Below are 13,176 nucleotides of genomic sequence, written 5' to 3' on the forward strand. Positions count from 1 at the left end.
GGGAAAATATGTTTTTTACTTGGTATCGGAAACGTAAATAACAGGGGATGTAGCTCAGTGGTAGAGCGCACGCTTTGCATGTGTGAGGCCCCGGGTTCAATCCCCGGCATCTCCAATGTTTTTATATTATTTCATTCGATGGGACAATATGTTTTTAACTTGGTATCGTAAACGTAAATAACAGGTGATGTAGCTCAGTGGTAGTGCGCAAGCTTCGCATGTGTGAGGCCCCGGGTTCAATCCCCGGCATCTCCAATCTTTTTATATTATTTCATTCGATGGGAAAATATGTTTTTTACTTGGTATCGTAAACGTCAATAACAGGGGATGTAGCTCAGTGGTAGAGCGCACGCTTTGCATGTGTGAGGCCCCGGGTTCAATCCCCGGCATCTCCAATGTTTTTATATTATTTCATTCGATGGGACAATATGTTTTTTACTTGGTATCGTAAACGTAAATAACAGGTGATGTAGCTCAGTGGTAGAGCGGTAGCTTTGCATGTGTGAGGCCATGGGTTCAATCGCCGGCATCTCCAATGTTTTTATATTATTCTATTCCGTGGGACAATTTGTTTTTTACTTGGTATCGTAAACGTAAATAACAGGGGATGTAGCTCAGTGGTAGAGCGCACGCTTTGCATGTGTGAGGCCCCGGGTTCAATCCCCGGCATCTCCAATGTTTTTATATTATTTCATTCGATGGGAAAATATGTTTTTTACTTGGTATCGGAAACGTAAATAACAGGGGATGTAGCTCAGTGGTAGAGCGCACGCTTTGCATGTGTGAGGCCCCGGGATCAATCCCCGGCATCTCCAATGTTTTTATATTATTCTATTCCATGTGCCAATAGGTTTTTTACTTCGTATCGTAAACATAAATAACAGGGGATGTAGCTCAGTAGCAGAGCGCACGCTTTGCATGTGTGAGGCCCCGGGTTCAATCCCCGGCATATCCAATGTTTTTATATTATTTCATTCGATGGGACAATATGTTTTTTACTTGGTATCGTAAACGTAAATAACAGGGGATGTAGCTCAGTGGTAGAGTGGTAGCTTTGCATGTGTGAGGCCCAGGGTTCAATCCCCGGCATCTCCAATGTTTTTATATTATTCTATTCCGTGGGACAATATGTTTTTTACTTGGTATCGTATACGTAAATAACAGGGGATGTAGCTCAGTGGTAGAGCGCAAGCTTCGCATGTGTGAGGCCCCGGGTTCAATCCCCGGCATCTCCAATGCTTTTGTATTATTCTATTCCATGGGACAATATGTTTTATACTTGCTATCGTAAACGTAAATAACAGGGGATGTAGCTCAGTGGTAGAGCGCACGCTTTGCATGTGTGAGGCCCCGGGTTCAATCCCCGGCATCTCCATTGTTTTTATATTATTTCATTCGATGGGACAATATGTTTTTTACTTGGTATCGTATACGTAAATACTAGGGGATGTAGCTCAGTGGTAGAGCGCAAGCTTCGCATGTGTGAGGCCCCGGGTTCAATCCCCGGCATCTCCAATGTTTTTGTATCATTCTATTCCATGGGACAATATGTTTTATACTTGCTATCGTAAACGTAAATAACAGGGGATGTAGCTCAGTGGTAGAGCGCACGCTTTGCATGTGTGAGGCCCCGGGTTCAATCCCCGGCATCTCCATTGTTTTTATATTATTTCATTCGATGGGAAAATATGTTTTTTACTTGGTATCGTAAACGTAAATAACAGGGGATGTAGCTCAGTGGTAAAGCGCACGCTTTGCATGTGTGAGGCCCCGGGTTCAATCCCCGGCATCTCCAATGTTTTTATATTATTTCATTCGATGGGACAATATGTTTTTTACTTGGTATCGTAAACGTAAATAACAGGGGATGTAGCTCAGTGGTAGAGTGGTAGCTTTGCATGTGTGAGGCCCAGGGTTCAATCCCCGGCATCTCCAGTGTTTTTATATTATTCTATTCCATGCCACAATAAGTTTTTTACTTCGCATCGTAAACATAAATAACAGGGGATGTAGCTCAGTGGTAGAGCGCACGCTTTGCATGGGTGAGGCCCCGGGTTCAATCCCCGGCATCTCCAATCTTTTTATAATATTCTATTCCATGGGACAATATGTTTTTTACTTGGCATCTTGAACGTAAATAACAGGGGATGTAGCTCAGTGGTAGAGCGCACGCTTTGCATGTGTGAGGCCCCGGGTTCAATCCCCGGCATCTCCAATGTTTTTATAATATTCTATTCCATGGGACAATATGTTTTTTACTTGGCATCTTAAACGTAAATAACAGGGGATGTAGCTCAGTGGTAGAGCGCACGCTTTGCATGTGTGAGGCCCCGGGTTCAATCCCCGGCATCTCCAATGTTTTTATATTATTCTATTCCATGGGACAATATGTTTTTTACTTGGTATCGTAAATGTAATTAACAGGGGATGTAGCTCAGTGGTAGAGCGCACGCTTCGCAGGTGTGAGGTTCTGGGTTCAATCCCCGGCATCTCCAATGTTTTTATATTATTCTATTCTATGGGGCAATATGTTTTTTACTTGGTATCGTAAACGTTAACAACAGGGGATGTAGCTCAGTGGTAGAGCGCACGCTTTGCATGTGTGAGGCCCCGGGTTCAATCCCCGGCATCTCCAATGTTTTTATATTATTTCATTCGATGGGACAATATGTTTTATACTTGGTATCGTGGACGCAAATAACAGGGGATGTAGCTCAGTGGTAGAGCGCACGCTTTGCATGTGTGAGGCCCCGGGTTCAATCCCCGGCATCTCCAATGTTTTTATATTATTCTATTCCATGGGACAATATGTTTTTTACTTGGTATCGTAAATGTAATTAACAGGGGATGTAGCTCAGTGGTAGAGCGCACGCTTCGCAGGTGTGAGGTTCTGGGTTCAATCCCCGGCATCTCCAATGTTTTTATATTATTCTATTCTATGGGGCAATATGTTTTTTACTTGGTATCGTAAACGTTAACAACAGGGGATGTAGCTCAGTGGTAGAGCGCACGCTTTGCATGTGTGAGGCCCCGGCTTCAATCCCCGGTATCTCCAATGTTTTTATATTATTCTATTCCATGGGACAATATGTTTTTTACTTGGTATCGTAAATGTAATTAACAAAAGATGTAGCTCAGTGGTAGAGCGCACGCTTTGCATGTGTGAGGCCCCGGGTTCAATCCCCGGCATCTCCAATGTTTTTATATTATTCTATTCCATGGGACAATATGTTTTTTACTTGGTATCGTAAACGTAAATAACAGGGGATGTAGCTCAGTGGTAGAGCGCACGCTTTGCATGTGTGAGGCCCCGGGTTCAATCCCCGGCATCTCCAATGTTTTTATATTATTCTATTCCATGGGACAATATGTTTTTTACTTGGTATCGTAAATGTAATTAACAGCGGATGTAGCTCAGTGGTAGAGCGCACGCTTCGCAGGTGTGAGGTTCTGGGTTCAATCCCCGGCATCTCCAATGTTTTTATATTATTCTATTCCATGGGACAATATGTTTTTTACTTGGTATCGTAAACGTTAACAACAGGGGATGTAGCTCAGTGGTAGAGCGCACGCTTTGCATGTGTGAGGCCCCGGGTTCAATCCCCGGCATCTCCAATGTTTTTATATTATTCTATTCCATGGGACAATATGTTTTTTACTTGGTATCGTAAATGTAATTAACAGGGGATGTAGCTCAGTGGTAGAGCGCACGCTTCGCAGGTGTGAGGTTCTGGGTTCAATCCCCGGCATCTCCAATGTTTTTATATTATTCTATTCTATGGGGCAATATGTTTTTTACTTGATATCGTAAACGTTAACAACAGGGGATGTAGCTCAGTGGTAGAGCGCACGCTTTGCATGTGTGAGGCCCCGGGTTCAATCCCCGGCATCTCCAATGTTTTTTTATAATTTCATTCGATGGGACAATATGTTTTATACTTGGTATCGTGGACGCAAATAACAGGGGATGTAGCTCAGTGGTAGAGCGCACGCTTTGCATGTGTGAGGCTCCGGGTTCAATCCCCGGCATCTCCAATGTTTTTATGTTATTCTATTCCATGGGATAATATGTTTTTTACTTGGTATCGTAAACGTAAATACTAGGGGATGTAGCTCAGTGGTAGAGCGCACGCTTTGCATGTGTGAGGCCCCGGGTTCAATCCCCGGCATCTCCAATGTTTATATATTATTTCATTCGATGGGACAATATGTTTTATACTTGGTATCGTAAACGTAAATAACAGGGGATGTAGCTCAGTGGTGGAGCGCACGCTTTGCTTGTGTGAGTCCCCGGCATCTCCAATGTTTTTATATTATTCTATTCCATGGGACAATATGTTTTTTACTTGGTATCGTAAACGTAAATACTAGGGGATGTAGCTCAGTGGTAGAGCGCACGCTTTGCATGTGTGAGGCCCCGGGTTCAATCCCCGGCATCTCGAATTTTTTTATATTATTCTATTCCATGGGACAATATGTTTTTTACTTGGCATCTTAAACGTAAATAACAGGGGATGTAGCTCAGTGGTAGAGCGCACGCTTTGCATGTGTGAGGCCCCGGGTTCAATCCCCGGCATCTCCAAAGTTTTTATATTATTCTATTCCATGGGACAATATGTTTTTTACTTGGTATCGTAAATGTAATTAACAGGGGATGTAGCTCAGGGGTAGAGCGCACGCTTTGCATGTGTGAGGCCCCGGGTTCAATCCCCGGCATCTCCAATGTTTTTATATTATTCTATTCTATGGGGCAATATGTTTTTTGCTTGGTATCGTAAAAGTTAAAAACAGGGGATGTAGCTCAGTGGTAGAGCGCACGCTTTGCATGTGTGAGGCCCCGTGTTCAATTCCCGGCATCTCCAATGTTTATATATTATTTCATTCGATGGGACAATATGTTTTATACTTGGTATCGTGGACGCAAATAACAGGGGATGTATCTCAGTGGTAGAGCGCACGCTTCGCGTGTGTGGGGCCCCGGGTTCAATCCCCGGCATCTCCAATTTTTATATATTATCTCATTCCATGGGCAATATGTTTTAAACTTGGTATCGTGGACGCAAATAACAGGGGATGTAGCTCAGTGGTAGAGCGCACGCTTTGCATGTGTGAGGCCCCGTGTTCAATCCCCGGCATCTCCAATGTTTATATATTATTTCATTCGATGGGACAATATGTTTTATACTTGGTATCGTGGACGCAAATAACAGGGGATGTAGCTCAGTGGTAGAGCGCACGCTTTGCATGTGTGAGGCCCCGTGCTCAATTCCCGGCATCTCCAATGTTTATATATTATTTCATTCAATGGGACAATATGTTTTATACTTGGTATCGTGGACGCAAATAACAGGGGATGTAGCTCAGTGGTAGAGCGCACGCTTTGCATGTGTGAGGCCCCGTGCTCAATTCCCGGCATCTCCAATGTTTATATATTATTTCATTCAATGGGACAATATGTTTTATACTTGGTATCGTGGACGCAAATAACAGGGGATGTAGCTCAGTGGTAGAGCGCACGCTTTGCATGTGTGAGGCCCCGTGTTCAATCCCCGGCATCTCCATGTTTATATATTATTTCATTCGATGGGACAATATGTTTTATACTTGGTATCGTAAACGTAAATAACAAGGGATATAGCTCAGTGATAAAGCGCACGCTTCGCATGTGTGAGGCCCCGGGTTCAATCCCCGGCATCTCAAAGGTTTTTATATTATTCTATTCCATGGGACAATATGTTTTTTACTTGGTTTCGTAAACGTAATTAACAGGGGATGTAGCTCAGTGGTAGAGCGCACGCTTTGCATGTGTGAGGCCCCGGGTTCAATCCCCGGCATCTCCAATGTTTTTATATTATTCTATTCCATGGGACAATATGTTTTTTACTTGGCATCTTAAACGTAAATAACAGGGGATGTAGCTCAGTGGTAGAGCGCACGCTTTGCATGTGTGAGGCCCCGGGTTCAATCCCCGGCATCTCCAATGTTTTTATATTATTCTATTCCATGGGGCAATATGTTTTTTACTTGGTATCGTAAATGTAATTAACAGGGGATGTAGCTCAGTGGTAGAACGCACGCTTCGCAGGTGTGAGGTTCCGTGTTCAATCCCCGGCATCTCCAATGTTTTTATATTATTCTATTCTATGGGGCAATATGTTTTTTGCTTGGTATCGCAAACGTTAACAACAGGGGATGTAGCTCAGTGGTAGAGCGCACGCTTCGCATGTGTGAGGCCCTGGGTTCAATCCCCGGCATCTCCAATGTTTATATATTATTTCATTCGATGGAACAATATGTTTTATACTTGGTATCGTGGACGCAAATAACAGGGGATGTATCTCAGTGGTAGAGCGCACGCTTTGCATGTGTGAGGCCACCGGTTCAATCCCCGGCAACACCAATGTTTATATATTATTTCATTCGATGGAACAATATGTTTTATACTTGGTATCGTGGACGCAAATAACAGGGGATGTAGCTCAGTGGTAGAGCGCACGCTTTGCATGTGTGAGGCCCCGGGTTCAATCCCCGACATCTCCAATGTTTTTATGTTATTCTATTCCATGGGACAATATGTTTTTTACTTGGTATCGTAAACGTAAATACTAGGGGATGTAGCTCAGTGGTAGAGCGCACGCTTTGCATGTGTGAGGCCCCGGGTTCAATCCCCGGCATCTCCAATGTTTATATATTATTTCATTCGATGGGACAATATGTTTTATACTTGGTATCGTAAACGTAAATAACAGGGGATGTAGCTCAGTGGTAGAGCGCACGCTTCGCTAGTGTGAAGCCCCGGGTTCAATCCCCGGCATCTCCAATGTTTTTATATTACTCTATTATATGGGGCAATATGTTTTTTGCTTGGTATCGTAAACGTTAACAACAGGGGATGTAGCTCAGTGGTAGAGCGCACGCTTCGCATGTGTGAGGCCCCGGGTTCAATCCCCGGCATCTCCAATGTTTTTATATTATTCTATTCCATGAGAAAATATATTTCTTGCTTGATAGCGTAAACGTAAATAACAGGGGTTGTAGCTCAGTGGTAGAGCGCACGCTTTGCATGTGTGAGGCCCCGGGTTCAATCCCCGGCATGTCCAATGTTTTTATATTATTCTATTCCATGGGAAAATATATTTCTTGCTTGATAGCGTAAACGTAAATAACAGGGGATGTAGCTCAGTGGGAGAGCGCACGCTTTGCATGTGTGTGGCCCCGGGTGCAATCCCAGGCATCTCCAATGTTTTTATATTATTCTATTCTATGGGGCAATATGTTTTTTACTTGGTATCGTAAACGTAATTAACAGGGGATGTAGCTCAGTGGTAGATCGCACGCTTTGCATGTGTGAGGCCCCGGGTTTAATCCCCGGCATCTCCAATGTTTTTATATTATTCTATTCCATGGGACAATATGTTTTTTACTTGGTATCGTAAACGTAATTAACAGGGGATGTAGCTCAGTGGTAGATCGCACGCTTTGCATGTGTGAGGCCTTGAGTTCAATCCACGGCATCTCCAATGTTTTTATATTATTCTATTCCATGGGACAATATGTTTTTTACTTGGTATCGTAAACGTAAACAACAGGGGATGTAGCACACGGGTAGAGCGCACGCTTCGCAAGTGTGAGGCCCCGGGTTCAATCCCCGGCATCTCCAATGTTTTTATATTATTCTATTCCATGGGACAATATGTTTTTTACTTGGTATCTTAAACGTAATTAACAGGGGATGTAGCACAGTGGTAGAGCGCACGCTTCGCATGTGTGAGGCCCCGGGTTCAATCCCCGGCATCTCCAATGTTTTTATATTATTCTATTCCATGGGACAATATGTTTTTTACTTGGTATCGTAAACGTAATTAACAGGGGATGTAGCTCAGTGGTAGATCGCACGCTTTGCATGTGTGAGGCCCCGAGTTCAATCCCCGGCATCTCCAATGTTTATGTATTATTTCATTCGATGGGACAATATGTTTTTTCTTGGTATCGTGGACGCAAATATCAGGGGATGTAGCTCAGTGGTAGTGCGCACGCTTTGCATGTGTGAGGCCCCGGGTTCAATCCCCGACATCTCCAATGTTTTTATATTATTCTATTCCAAGGGACAATATGTTTTTTACTTGGTATCGTAAACGTAAATACTTCGGGATGTAGCTCAGTGGTAGAGCGCACGCTTTGCACGTGTGAGGCCCCGGGTTCAATCCCCGGCATCTCCAATGTTTATATATTATTTCATTCGATGGGACAATATGTTTTATACTTGGTATCGTAAACGTAAATAACAGGGGATGTAGCTCAGTGGTGGAGCGCACGCTTTGCTTGTGTGAGGCCCCGGGTTCAATCCCCGGCATCTCCAATGTTTTTATATTATTCTATTCCATGGGACAATATGTTTTTTACTTGGTATCGTAAACGTAATTAACAGGGGATGTAGCTCAGTGGTAGAGCGCACGCTTTGCATGTGTGAGGCCCCGGGTTCAATCCCCGGCATCTCGAATGTTTTTATATTATTCTACTCCATGGGACAATATGTTTTTTACTTGGCATCTTAAACGTAAATAACAGGGGATGTAGCTCTGTGGTAGAGCGCACGCTTTGCATGTGTGAGGCCCCGGGTTCAATCCCCGGCGTCTCCAATGTTTTTATATTATTCTATTCCATGGGACAATATGTTTTTTACTTGGTATCGTAAATGTAATTAACAGGGGATGTAGCTCAGTGGTAGAGCGCACGCTTTGCATGTGTGAGGCCCCGGGTTCAATCCCCGGCATCTCCAATGTTTTTATATTATTCCATTCGATGGGACAATATGTTTTTTACTTGGTATCGTAAATGTAATTAACAGGGGATGTAGCTCAGGGGTAGAGCGCACGCTTTGCATGTGTGAGGCCCCGGGTTCAATCCCCGGCATCTCCAATGTTTTTATATTATTCTATTCCATGGGACAATATGTTTTCACTTGGTATCGTAAATGTAGTTAACAGGGGATGTAGCTCAGTGGTAGAGCGCACGCTTTGCATGTGTGAGGCCCCGGGTTCAATCCCCGGCATCTCCAATGTTTATGTATTATTTCATTCGATGGGACAATATGTTTTTTACTTGGTATCGTAAATGTAATTAACAGGGGATGTAGCTTAGTGGTAGAGCGCACGCTTTACATGTGTGAGGCCCCGGGTTCAATCCCCGGCATCTCCAATGTTTTTATATTATTCTATTCCATGGGACAATATGTTTTTTACTTGGTATCGTAAATGTAATTAACAGGGGATGTAGCTCAGTGGTAGAGCGCACGCTTTGCATGTGTGAGGCCCCGGGTTCAATCCCCGGCATCTCCAATGTTTTTATATTATTCTATTCCATGGGACAATATGTTTTTTACTTGGTATCGTAAATGTAATTAACAGGGGATGTAGCTCAGGGGTAGAGCGCACGCTTTGCATGTGTGAGGCCCCGGGTTCAATCCCCGACATCTCCAATGTTTTTGTATTATTCTATTCCAAGGGACAATATGTTTTTTACTTGGTATCGTAAACGTAAATACTAGGGGATGTAGCTCAGTGGTAGAGCGCACGCTTCGCATGTGTGAGGCCCCGGGTTCAATCCCAGGCATCTCCAATTTTTATATGTTATTTCATTCGATGGGACAATATGTTTTATACTTGGTATCGTGGTCGCAAATAACAGGGGATGTAGCTCAGTGGTAGAGCGCACGCTTCGCATGTGTGGGGCCCCGGGTTCAATCCCCGCCATCTCCAATTTTCATACATTATCTCATTCGATGGGACAATATGTTTTAAACTTGGTATCGTGGACGCAAATAACAGGGGATGTAGCTCAGTGGTAGAGCGCACGCTTTGCATGTGTGAGGCCCCGTGTTCAATCCCCGGCATCTCCAATGTTTATATATTGTTTCATTCGACGGGACAATATGTTTTATACTTGGTATCGTAAACGCAAATAACAGGGGATGTAGCTCAGTGGTAGAGCGCACGCTTTGCATGTGTGAGGCCCCGGGTTCAATCCCCGGCATCTCCAATGTTTATGTATTATTTCATTCGATGGGACAATATGTTTTATACTTGGTATCGTGGACGCAAATAACAGGGCATGTAGCTCAGTGGTAGAGCGCACGCTTCGCATGTGTGAGGCCCCGGGTTCAATCCCCGGCATCTCCAATGTTTTTATATTTCTCTATTATATGGGGCAATATGTTTTTTGCTTGGTATCGTAAACGTTAACAACAGGGGATGTAGCTCAGTGGTAGAGCGCACGCTTCGCATGTGTGAGGCCCCGGGTTCAATCCCCGGCATCTCCAATGTTTTTATATTATTCTATTCCATGTGAAAATATATTTCTTGCTTGATAGCGTAAACGTAAATAACAGGGGATGTAGCTCAGTGGTAGAGCGCACGCTTTGCATGTGTGAGGCCCCGGGTTCAATCCCCGGCATCTCCAATCTTTTTATATTATTCTATTCTATGGGGCAATATGTTTTTTACTTGGTATCGTAAACGTAATTAACAGGGGATGTAGCTCAGTGGTAGATCGCACGCTTTGCATGTGTGAGGCCCCGGGTTCAATCCCCGGCATCTCCAATGTTTTTGTACTATTCTATTCTATGGGGCAATATGTTTTTTACTTGGTATCGTAAACGTTAACAACAGGGGATGTAGCTCAGTGGTAGAGCGCGCGCTTCGCATGTGTGAGGCCCCGGGTTCAATCCCCGGCATCTCCAATGTTTTTATATTATTCTATTCCATGGGAAAATATATTTCTTGCTTGATAGCGTAAACGTAAATAACAGGGGATGTAGCTCAGTGGTAGAGCGCACGCTTTGCATGTGTGAGGCCCCGGGTTCAATCCCCGGCATCTCCAATGTTTTTATATTATTCTATTCCATGGGAAAATATATTTCTTGCTTGATAGCGCAAACGTAAATAACAGGGGATGTAGCTCAGTGGTAGAGCGCACGCTTTGCATGTGTGAGGCCCCGGGTTCAATCCCCGGCATCTCCAATGTGTTTATATTATTCTAATCCATGGGACAATATGTTTTTTACTTGGTATCGTAAACGTAAATAACAGGGGATGTAGCTCAGTGGTAGAGCGCACGCTTGGCATGTGTCAGGTCCCGGGTTCAATCCTCGGCATCTCCAAAGTTTTTATATTATTCTATTCCATGGGAAAAAATGTTTCTTTCTGGGTAGCGTAAACGAAAATGACAGGGGATGTAGCTCAGTCGTAGAGCGCACGCTTTGCATGTGTGAGGCCCTGGGTTCAATCGCCGGCATCTCCAATGTTTTTATATTATTCTATTCCATGCGACAATAGGTTTTTTACTTCGCATCGTAAACATAAATAACAGGGGATGTAGCTCAGTGGTAGAGCGCACGCTTTGCATGTGTGAGGCCCCGGGTTCAATCGCCGGCATCTCCAATGTTTTTATATTATTCTATTCCATGGGACAATAGGTTTTTTACTTCGCATCGTAAACATAAATAACAGGGGATGTAGCTCAGTGGTAGAGCGCACGCTTTGCATGTGTGAGGCCCCGGGTTCAATCGCCGGCATCTCCAATGTTTTTATATTATTCTATTCCATGGGACAATAGGTTTTTTACTTGGTATCGTGAGCGCAAATACTGGGGGATGTAGCTCAGTGGTAGAGCGCACGCTTTGCATGTGTGAGGCCCAGGGTTCAATCCCCGGCATCTCCAATGTTTTTATATTATTCTATTCCATGGGACAATATGTTTTTTACTTGGTATCGTGGGCGCAAATACTTGGGGATGTAGCTCAGTGGTAGAGCGCACGCTTTGCATGTGTGAGGCCCCGGGTTCAGTGTGAGGCCCCGGGTTCAATCCCCGGCATCTCCAATGTTTTTATATTATTCTATTCCATGGGACAATATGTTTTATACTTGGTATCGTGAAATTACTGTCGGTATATATACAGCCTACCGGTAGTTGCGTTAAATCACTAAGCGCCAAATCTCAATCAAAACTTTCAATGCAATGACATAAAACTTGGAACAAGCGACAAGATGTTTTGTAAATTCACCAAGGTTGGCAAAGTAATTATTCCTTATACCAGTTCGTGGCTTTCAATACAAGCACATGGTCAATTTGTTGGTTTGGAAACTCAAAATGTTGCAATTATCCTCTTTTGTGCTTATTGGTATTGTGAGGAAAGCTCTACTGGAACGTTTCTTGGCCAGAAACAAACTTGGTAATCTTTAAATGTAAGAAGAGTGTAAGTGGTATTGATGGAGAGCAACGCGCTTTGCAAACATCAAAATGTACAAAGAAAATGTAACGCTGATTACGTTCAACGCAAGGCTCAAAAACAGAAGGAATTTGATCACCCCCGACACACTGTACAAACTCCTCTGCCTCGTCCATTGCACTTGAAAAACGGATGTCTTGTTTAGAAGGTAGGAAAAAGAGGATACAGCCAGCTGCGTATTGCAAACGAAGTCCATACGAAAAGCTAGAAAGACCTTCAAACAGAAGCTTATCGAAATAATAAATGATGGAAAGCCGTAATACTGTTCCCTTAGTTTTTTCCGAATCTAGCCCTCTGGTTGGCATTGTTTACTAATCAGCGACACCAATCTCCTATTTAGTATTAAGAATTCAATGAAACTAGCAGAAGTTTCGAATTGAGTCAGCTGATTTTATTAGTAAAAAATCGATTTCGCCTGAACTGACATCCTCAGGAAACTTCTGCTAGTTTCATTGAATTCTTGATGAAAAGCCGGCGATGGCGCACAGCAGAATCGCCGACTTCACTTCAGGTGTATGTTGTCTGATTAAATAAATAACAGTACACACTGTCAGGTGGAGCGTGATGGCTGTTATAGGTGACAGCAGAAACTTTTCTGCAACTCTGGATTCAAAAGGATCACTGTTGTAACATACGTCACAGAACCCAGTGCTTGTATTGGGTAATGTTTTGTGTGCAGCATTGCACAAGTATTGCATAATTCATTTCGTTTGCAGCATTGCACAAACATTTGCAAGCCCGTTACCAGATGTATTGAATATTTCGCAGGTTCTTGCCCAGGTGTAAACATAACCTCCTAATGCAACCCAAATGATCAACCCATCGAATGTTCTCGAGTAAAGTGATTCTTTCATTGTCCTGTTTACCACGTAAAATATTCTTACAGGACA

The 13,176-nt window shown here is 43.5% G+C and overlaps 56 non-coding genes across 56 annotated transcripts; all 56 read left to right on the forward strand.

Moving 5' to 3' along the window:
• Nucleotides 1-43: 43 nt before the first annotated feature.
• Trnaa-ugc (transfer RNA alanine (anticodon UGC)) lies at nt 44-115 on the forward strand. Its single transcript has one exon. It is a non-coding gene; the product is annotated as a tRNA-Ala (tRNA).
• A 68-nt stretch (nt 116-183) lies between these two features.
• Nucleotides 184-255, forward strand: Trnaa-cgc (transfer RNA alanine (anticodon CGC)). Its single transcript has one exon. It is a non-coding gene; the product is annotated as a tRNA-Ala (tRNA).
• A 68-nt stretch (nt 256-323) lies between these two features.
• Trnaa-ugc (transfer RNA alanine (anticodon UGC)) lies at nt 324-395 on the forward strand. Its single transcript has one exon. It is a non-coding gene; the product is annotated as a tRNA-Ala (tRNA).
• Nucleotides 396-603: 208 nt separating this feature from the next.
• On the forward strand, nt 604-675 carry Trnaa-ugc (transfer RNA alanine (anticodon UGC)). The gene has a single exon. It is a non-coding gene; the product is annotated as a tRNA-Ala (tRNA).
• Nucleotides 676-743: 68 nt separating this feature from the next.
• Nucleotides 744-815, forward strand: Trnaa-ugc (transfer RNA alanine (anticodon UGC)). Its single transcript has one exon. It is a non-coding gene; the product is annotated as a tRNA-Ala (tRNA).
• Nucleotides 816-1,163: 348 nt separating this feature from the next.
• Nucleotides 1,164-1,235, forward strand: Trnaa-cgc (transfer RNA alanine (anticodon CGC)). Its single transcript has one exon. It is a non-coding gene; the product is annotated as a tRNA-Ala (tRNA).
• A 68-nt stretch (nt 1,236-1,303) lies between these two features.
• Nucleotides 1,304-1,375, forward strand: Trnaa-ugc (transfer RNA alanine (anticodon UGC)). The gene has a single exon. It is a non-coding gene; the product is annotated as a tRNA-Ala (tRNA).
• A 68-nt stretch (nt 1,376-1,443) lies between these two features.
• On the forward strand, nt 1,444-1,515 carry Trnaa-cgc (transfer RNA alanine (anticodon CGC)). Its single transcript has one exon. It is a non-coding gene; the product is annotated as a tRNA-Ala (tRNA).
• A 68-nt stretch (nt 1,516-1,583) lies between these two features.
• Trnaa-ugc (transfer RNA alanine (anticodon UGC)) lies at nt 1,584-1,655 on the forward strand. Its single transcript has one exon. It is a non-coding gene; the product is annotated as a tRNA-Ala (tRNA).
• A 68-nt stretch (nt 1,656-1,723) lies between these two features.
• Nucleotides 1,724-1,795, forward strand: Trnaa-ugc (transfer RNA alanine (anticodon UGC)). The gene has a single exon. It is a non-coding gene; the product is annotated as a tRNA-Ala (tRNA).
• Nucleotides 1,796-2,003: 208 nt separating this feature from the next.
• Nucleotides 2,004-2,075, forward strand: Trnaa-ugc (transfer RNA alanine (anticodon UGC)). The gene has a single exon. It is a non-coding gene; the product is annotated as a tRNA-Ala (tRNA).
• Nucleotides 2,076-2,143: 68 nt separating this feature from the next.
• On the forward strand, nt 2,144-2,215 carry Trnaa-ugc (transfer RNA alanine (anticodon UGC)). The gene has a single exon. It is a non-coding gene; the product is annotated as a tRNA-Ala (tRNA).
• Nucleotides 2,216-2,283: 68 nt separating this feature from the next.
• On the forward strand, nt 2,284-2,355 carry Trnaa-ugc (transfer RNA alanine (anticodon UGC)). The gene has a single exon. It is a non-coding gene; the product is annotated as a tRNA-Ala (tRNA).
• Nucleotides 2,356-2,423: 68 nt separating this feature from the next.
• Nucleotides 2,424-2,495, forward strand: Trnaa-cgc (transfer RNA alanine (anticodon CGC)). The gene has a single exon. It is a non-coding gene; the product is annotated as a tRNA-Ala (tRNA).
• A 68-nt stretch (nt 2,496-2,563) lies between these two features.
• Nucleotides 2,564-2,635, forward strand: Trnaa-ugc (transfer RNA alanine (anticodon UGC)). Its single transcript has one exon. It is a non-coding gene; the product is annotated as a tRNA-Ala (tRNA).
• A 68-nt stretch (nt 2,636-2,703) lies between these two features.
• Trnaa-ugc (transfer RNA alanine (anticodon UGC)) lies at nt 2,704-2,775 on the forward strand. The gene has a single exon. It is a non-coding gene; the product is annotated as a tRNA-Ala (tRNA).
• A 68-nt stretch (nt 2,776-2,843) lies between these two features.
• Nucleotides 2,844-2,915, forward strand: Trnaa-cgc (transfer RNA alanine (anticodon CGC)). Its single transcript has one exon. It is a non-coding gene; the product is annotated as a tRNA-Ala (tRNA).
• A 348-nt stretch (nt 2,916-3,263) lies between these two features.
• Nucleotides 3,264-3,335, forward strand: Trnaa-ugc (transfer RNA alanine (anticodon UGC)). The gene has a single exon. It is a non-coding gene; the product is annotated as a tRNA-Ala (tRNA).
• Nucleotides 3,336-3,403: 68 nt separating this feature from the next.
• On the forward strand, nt 3,404-3,475 carry Trnaa-cgc (transfer RNA alanine (anticodon CGC)). The gene has a single exon. It is a non-coding gene; the product is annotated as a tRNA-Ala (tRNA).
• Nucleotides 3,476-3,543: 68 nt separating this feature from the next.
• Trnaa-ugc (transfer RNA alanine (anticodon UGC)) lies at nt 3,544-3,615 on the forward strand. The gene has a single exon. It is a non-coding gene; the product is annotated as a tRNA-Ala (tRNA).
• Nucleotides 3,616-3,683: 68 nt separating this feature from the next.
• On the forward strand, nt 3,684-3,755 carry Trnaa-cgc (transfer RNA alanine (anticodon CGC)). The gene has a single exon. It is a non-coding gene; the product is annotated as a tRNA-Ala (tRNA).
• Nucleotides 3,756-3,823: 68 nt separating this feature from the next.
• Trnaa-ugc (transfer RNA alanine (anticodon UGC)) lies at nt 3,824-3,895 on the forward strand. The gene has a single exon. It is a non-coding gene; the product is annotated as a tRNA-Ala (tRNA).
• Nucleotides 3,896-3,963: 68 nt separating this feature from the next.
• On the forward strand, nt 3,964-4,035 carry Trnaa-ugc (transfer RNA alanine (anticodon UGC)). Its single transcript has one exon. It is a non-coding gene; the product is annotated as a tRNA-Ala (tRNA).
• A 68-nt stretch (nt 4,036-4,103) lies between these two features.
• Nucleotides 4,104-4,175, forward strand: Trnaa-ugc (transfer RNA alanine (anticodon UGC)). The gene has a single exon. It is a non-coding gene; the product is annotated as a tRNA-Ala (tRNA).
• Nucleotides 4,176-4,510: 335 nt separating this feature from the next.
• Nucleotides 4,511-4,582, forward strand: Trnaa-ugc (transfer RNA alanine (anticodon UGC)). Its single transcript has one exon. It is a non-coding gene; the product is annotated as a tRNA-Ala (tRNA).
• A 68-nt stretch (nt 4,583-4,650) lies between these two features.
• On the forward strand, nt 4,651-4,722 carry Trnaa-ugc (transfer RNA alanine (anticodon UGC)). Its single transcript has one exon. It is a non-coding gene; the product is annotated as a tRNA-Ala (tRNA).
• A 208-nt stretch (nt 4,723-4,930) lies between these two features.
• On the forward strand, nt 4,931-5,002 carry Trnaa-cgc (transfer RNA alanine (anticodon CGC)). Its single transcript has one exon. It is a non-coding gene; the product is annotated as a tRNA-Ala (tRNA).
• Nucleotides 5,003-5,768: 766 nt separating this feature from the next.
• Nucleotides 5,769-5,840, forward strand: Trnaa-ugc (transfer RNA alanine (anticodon UGC)). Its single transcript has one exon. It is a non-coding gene; the product is annotated as a tRNA-Ala (tRNA).
• Nucleotides 5,841-5,908: 68 nt separating this feature from the next.
• On the forward strand, nt 5,909-5,980 carry Trnaa-ugc (transfer RNA alanine (anticodon UGC)). The gene has a single exon. It is a non-coding gene; the product is annotated as a tRNA-Ala (tRNA).
• Nucleotides 5,981-6,188: 208 nt separating this feature from the next.
• Trnaa-cgc (transfer RNA alanine (anticodon CGC)) lies at nt 6,189-6,260 on the forward strand. Its single transcript has one exon. It is a non-coding gene; the product is annotated as a tRNA-Ala (tRNA).
• Nucleotides 6,261-6,468: 208 nt separating this feature from the next.
• Trnaa-ugc (transfer RNA alanine (anticodon UGC)) lies at nt 6,469-6,540 on the forward strand. Its single transcript has one exon. It is a non-coding gene; the product is annotated as a tRNA-Ala (tRNA).
• A 68-nt stretch (nt 6,541-6,608) lies between these two features.
• On the forward strand, nt 6,609-6,680 carry Trnaa-ugc (transfer RNA alanine (anticodon UGC)). Its single transcript has one exon. It is a non-coding gene; the product is annotated as a tRNA-Ala (tRNA).
• Nucleotides 6,681-6,748: 68 nt separating this feature from the next.
• Nucleotides 6,749-6,820, forward strand: Trnaa-cgc (transfer RNA alanine (anticodon CGC)). The gene has a single exon. It is a non-coding gene; the product is annotated as a tRNA-Ala (tRNA).
• Nucleotides 6,821-6,888: 68 nt separating this feature from the next.
• Trnaa-cgc (transfer RNA alanine (anticodon CGC)) lies at nt 6,889-6,960 on the forward strand. Its single transcript has one exon. It is a non-coding gene; the product is annotated as a tRNA-Ala (tRNA).
• A 628-nt stretch (nt 6,961-7,588) lies between these two features.
• Nucleotides 7,589-7,660, forward strand: Trnaa-cgc (transfer RNA alanine (anticodon CGC)). The gene has a single exon. It is a non-coding gene; the product is annotated as a tRNA-Ala (tRNA).
• A 68-nt stretch (nt 7,661-7,728) lies between these two features.
• On the forward strand, nt 7,729-7,800 carry Trnaa-cgc (transfer RNA alanine (anticodon CGC)). Its single transcript has one exon. It is a non-coding gene; the product is annotated as a tRNA-Ala (tRNA).
• Nucleotides 7,801-8,707: 907 nt separating this feature from the next.
• On the forward strand, nt 8,708-8,779 carry Trnaa-ugc (transfer RNA alanine (anticodon UGC)). The gene has a single exon. It is a non-coding gene; the product is annotated as a tRNA-Ala (tRNA).
• A 68-nt stretch (nt 8,780-8,847) lies between these two features.
• Nucleotides 8,848-8,919, forward strand: Trnaa-ugc (transfer RNA alanine (anticodon UGC)). Its single transcript has one exon. It is a non-coding gene; the product is annotated as a tRNA-Ala (tRNA).
• Nucleotides 8,920-8,986: 67 nt separating this feature from the next.
• Nucleotides 8,987-9,058, forward strand: Trnaa-ugc (transfer RNA alanine (anticodon UGC)). The gene has a single exon. It is a non-coding gene; the product is annotated as a tRNA-Ala (tRNA).
• A 68-nt stretch (nt 9,059-9,126) lies between these two features.
• Nucleotides 9,127-9,198, forward strand: Trnav-uac (transfer RNA valine (anticodon UAC)). The gene has a single exon. It is a non-coding gene; the product is annotated as a tRNA-Val (tRNA).
• Nucleotides 9,199-9,266: 68 nt separating this feature from the next.
• Nucleotides 9,267-9,338, forward strand: Trnaa-ugc (transfer RNA alanine (anticodon UGC)). The gene has a single exon. It is a non-coding gene; the product is annotated as a tRNA-Ala (tRNA).
• Nucleotides 9,339-9,546: 208 nt separating this feature from the next.
• On the forward strand, nt 9,547-9,618 carry Trnaa-cgc (transfer RNA alanine (anticodon CGC)). Its single transcript has one exon. It is a non-coding gene; the product is annotated as a tRNA-Ala (tRNA).
• Nucleotides 9,619-9,686: 68 nt separating this feature from the next.
• On the forward strand, nt 9,687-9,758 carry Trnaa-cgc (transfer RNA alanine (anticodon CGC)). The gene has a single exon. It is a non-coding gene; the product is annotated as a tRNA-Ala (tRNA).
• Nucleotides 9,759-9,966: 208 nt separating this feature from the next.
• On the forward strand, nt 9,967-10,038 carry Trnaa-ugc (transfer RNA alanine (anticodon UGC)). Its single transcript has one exon. It is a non-coding gene; the product is annotated as a tRNA-Ala (tRNA).
• Nucleotides 10,039-10,106: 68 nt separating this feature from the next.
• Nucleotides 10,107-10,178, forward strand: Trnaa-cgc (transfer RNA alanine (anticodon CGC)). The gene has a single exon. It is a non-coding gene; the product is annotated as a tRNA-Ala (tRNA).
• A 68-nt stretch (nt 10,179-10,246) lies between these two features.
• On the forward strand, nt 10,247-10,318 carry Trnaa-cgc (transfer RNA alanine (anticodon CGC)). Its single transcript has one exon. It is a non-coding gene; the product is annotated as a tRNA-Ala (tRNA).
• Nucleotides 10,319-10,386: 68 nt separating this feature from the next.
• Nucleotides 10,387-10,458, forward strand: Trnaa-ugc (transfer RNA alanine (anticodon UGC)). The gene has a single exon. It is a non-coding gene; the product is annotated as a tRNA-Ala (tRNA).
• A 68-nt stretch (nt 10,459-10,526) lies between these two features.
• Trnaa-ugc (transfer RNA alanine (anticodon UGC)) lies at nt 10,527-10,598 on the forward strand. The gene has a single exon. It is a non-coding gene; the product is annotated as a tRNA-Ala (tRNA).
• A 68-nt stretch (nt 10,599-10,666) lies between these two features.
• Trnaa-cgc (transfer RNA alanine (anticodon CGC)) lies at nt 10,667-10,738 on the forward strand. The gene has a single exon. It is a non-coding gene; the product is annotated as a tRNA-Ala (tRNA).
• A 68-nt stretch (nt 10,739-10,806) lies between these two features.
• Trnaa-ugc (transfer RNA alanine (anticodon UGC)) lies at nt 10,807-10,878 on the forward strand. The gene has a single exon. It is a non-coding gene; the product is annotated as a tRNA-Ala (tRNA).
• A 68-nt stretch (nt 10,879-10,946) lies between these two features.
• On the forward strand, nt 10,947-11,018 carry Trnaa-ugc (transfer RNA alanine (anticodon UGC)). The gene has a single exon. It is a non-coding gene; the product is annotated as a tRNA-Ala (tRNA).
• Nucleotides 11,019-11,086: 68 nt separating this feature from the next.
• On the forward strand, nt 11,087-11,158 carry Trnaa-ggc (transfer RNA alanine (anticodon GGC)). The gene has a single exon. It is a non-coding gene; the product is annotated as a tRNA-Ala (tRNA).
• A 208-nt stretch (nt 11,159-11,366) lies between these two features.
• On the forward strand, nt 11,367-11,438 carry Trnaa-ugc (transfer RNA alanine (anticodon UGC)). Its single transcript has one exon. It is a non-coding gene; the product is annotated as a tRNA-Ala (tRNA).
• A 68-nt stretch (nt 11,439-11,506) lies between these two features.
• Nucleotides 11,507-11,578, forward strand: Trnaa-ugc (transfer RNA alanine (anticodon UGC)). The gene has a single exon. It is a non-coding gene; the product is annotated as a tRNA-Ala (tRNA).
• Nucleotides 11,579-11,646: 68 nt separating this feature from the next.
• Nucleotides 11,647-11,718, forward strand: Trnaa-ugc (transfer RNA alanine (anticodon UGC)). The gene has a single exon. It is a non-coding gene; the product is annotated as a tRNA-Ala (tRNA).
• Nucleotides 11,719-11,786: 68 nt separating this feature from the next.
• On the forward strand, nt 11,787-11,877 carry Trnaa-ugc (transfer RNA alanine (anticodon UGC)). The gene is given in 2 exon segments: nt 11,787-11,822; nt 11,842-11,877. It is a non-coding gene; the product is annotated as a tRNA-Ala (tRNA).
• The last annotated feature ends 1,299 nt before the right edge of the window (nt 11,878-13,176 follow it).

The sequence above is a fragment of the Ascidia mentula genome, chromosome 2, assembly GCF_947561715.1.
Source record: "Ascidia mentula chromosome 2, kaAscMent1.1, whole genome shotgun sequence".
Lineage (NCBI taxonomy): Eukaryota > Metazoa > Chordata > Ascidiacea > Phlebobranchia > Ascidiidae > Ascidia > Ascidia mentula.